Source organism: Camelus dromedarius, unplaced genomic scaffold (genome assembly GCF_036321535.1).
Source record: "Camelus dromedarius isolate mCamDro1 unplaced genomic scaffold, mCamDro1.pat HAP1_SCAFFOLD_17, whole genome shotgun sequence".
In the NCBI taxonomy this organism is placed as follows: Eukaryota; Metazoa; Chordata; class Mammalia; order Artiodactyla; family Camelidae; genus Camelus; species Camelus dromedarius.
Window position 1 is genome coordinate 121,161 of NW_026989792.1, and position 3,029 is coordinate 124,189.

Here is a 3,029-nt window from a genome sequence, read left to right on the forward strand (position 1 = left end):
CATAGGAGCTTGTTAAATAAGTTATGGTACATCCATCCATTTAATGCTGCAGTCATTAAGATGCTTGAAAAAAATTAAAGTTATTGATATAAAGTAACCAGATACACAAGCACGTATTTACATGTGATCTCTCCCCCTCTAATTCTGCCTCCCTCTCACCCCTCTTCTCTACTTCATACACACACAAACACATACATGCACACACATATTAAATTTTACGTAAAAATAAGCATGTTTGGAAGAATTTTCAAATAATGATATAAGCAGTTATCCTTAGAGATACAATTTCAAGTGATTTTCAACCCTTTGTCTGTCCAATGTGATTATTATTTTCTAAAAGAGCTGACTCCATTTTGATGATCACAGTAATAAGTATAGTTTTGCTTAAAGATAGAGTAGAAAATTCTACCATTAATGAGCAATTAGATAGTATTTGGCCAGAAAATAAAAAAGAACAAAATGACAGACAAATTAAAGTTGTCTTAAAACACAGGAACTAAACTGAAGGAATCTGTACAGCTCAGAATGAACTACATTTTAAAGTAGAAATGCAAATAGAGATACCCCCAAAATGGAAAAAAATATTAAAAATTAACAATTAAAAAACATATGAGGAGGAGAAGATATAAGCACAATAAACCAGAACACTATTTCAATTTACACAAAATAAATGAATTAGGGAATAATCACACTACAGAAATGTAATTTATAACGTATACTGTTTAGCTCGGAATTCCAAAAAAGGAAAAAAAAAAAAAAGGCAAAGCATACTTGTATGGAACGGAAAGCAAGGAATGTTCTGTGAGAGGGAAATGAGTTATATTTTAACGCAGTATAAAATAGGCAACGCAGATCCTTTCCCGACTTGAATGGAAAGGAAAGTTCAGAGGTGGGATGGAGCATTCCGACAGATCAGAGTATTGTCCAAGTCAAATCAGTCTAGATAAACACGGACCTTGGTGACAGGCGGTGACTGTACTTGAGGATACCCAGTGGGCAATAGTAGAAATGGGGCTGGAAATTTAGGATGGTTTAATTTAAAGAGAAACTTGAAAAACATCTATAATGTGTTAGTGCTGACAGTGATTTCAGTGATTCACTCCGATTTTCTTAAATTTTCTGGAATTTCTTACATTTTCTGGAATTTTTAAGGAGAGAACCAGCACTGTAAAGGATTTAAATGGCTTGAGCATAATGATGCTGTGATTATCTAACTCAGTTCCTGCTTCTTAGTACATCAGAAACAGGGACATCCTGTAATGATTATTTTGGGAACAGTCATCTCTAAACTGTAAGGAGGAAATATTGATAGGATTAAATGGAAGAAAAACAAACTAGAAAGATCAAAAGGCACTTCTAAAGGAATATGTAAACATAAAAATTAAATATATTATTTGGAAATGAGGGTGAACTAAGAGTCAAGAATTCTCAAAGGAAGATGAGACAAAATTTAGTGATTGTAAGAACTATACAGCGAGGGAAAAATATCAATGCTAGATTTCTGAGCGAGAAGCCTTTGAAGCAACTAGGCATTATTCAAAGCTAAATTGCCAAAACTGATGACGTGTCTTTGAGAAACTCATCTAGAGATAAGGTCTTATGAGAAAGTAATAATGTCAACTTAAATTAACTCTTAAGGGATGTATGTGGAATCATAATAGTTTGAATTTGCACCTCTCTGAAAACAGATTCCTTTAAAAGAGAGTTGATTCTCCAGAAAATTTTAAACCATGCACATACTCAGAAAGAAACTTGGGCTTCAAGGAGTGCATTTCCAAACATTTAGTTGGTCTGTTTCCTGGAATTAGCAATCTTCCTAGGGAAAAGGATTAAATGAAACTGCAATCATCATGTCACTGGGGCTTCATTCAAAAATGGAGACCAAAGACCAAATGCGGATTTTCAGAGATATAAATCTCTCTCTCTCATTTATTCTCTTCCTCCTCCTTTCCCTTCCTTCTTCCCTCCCCTCCTCAGCTTTCCACTCCCTCTTTCCCTTCCTCCCTCTTCCCTCTCTTGTACATACACACTACTGCCAGGAGTTTGGAAGGAAGTTAATACATTACAGTGTAAGTACCATATCGAGTTGACATGCTACAGTTAAGTAATTTATGAAATATAATGTATCAAATTCAAATTACCAGTATGCCCAAGGCTTCTGCCCTTTATTTTCTTCTTCATCAACTCTCAATTTATCCTTGCTCCTCTAAACACCCAAGACATACAATTACCTATTTTCTTTTATCTACCATCATTGCTGGGGAAATCAAACTCTCTTATTCTGGCTTCTTGAGGTCTTACCCTTTTGTTCAGGCTAGTGTACATGCAAAACAGCCCTTGACAGTGCTTGACGCAGTCTCTTATCAACATTTCTTGTGACAGATCCCTCCTTTCTCTGGCTCTGTTGTATTTTTCATGGTTTATCTTGTAACTTTCATAACTGATCTGCTATTCCTCCTTACTCAGACAAAGATCATTTTAAGAGCAAATGAAGTGCCTTCTTTGATAGCAGAATAATGGCACAAGTTTGAGTGTATCAACGGAAGTTACAGGCATTCTAATTATAAAGTATAATTTTAAACTTACACAATAATAATCAGATGGCAAGAAGCAACTTGAAGGCAATGAATACCAATGAAATGTACTCAAAGAAACATTCAAATACTTTAGAAATGTGTGGAGCATGTGAATACATCATTATGACCCAGAACATGTACTCATTTTGTAAAATTTTCCATTTACTTTTTTAAATTCATTTTGAAATACTTTTATTTATATAGATATTTATTCAGAAAAACCATGAATAGAAAATTATCACACACACTGAAATATAAAATTGAATGTTATAGTGAATTTTATAGGCCCAATAAAATTGTCTATGTATAAATATATGAATTGCATTATAATAAGTAAACAGAAAGGTTAAAAAATGAAATTAAGATTCACTTCTCTAATTAACAGAAAACTAGAATAAGAAAGTCATGTTTTGACATGTAAAATTGTTCCTTTTTATTTGAGAGGTAAAATAT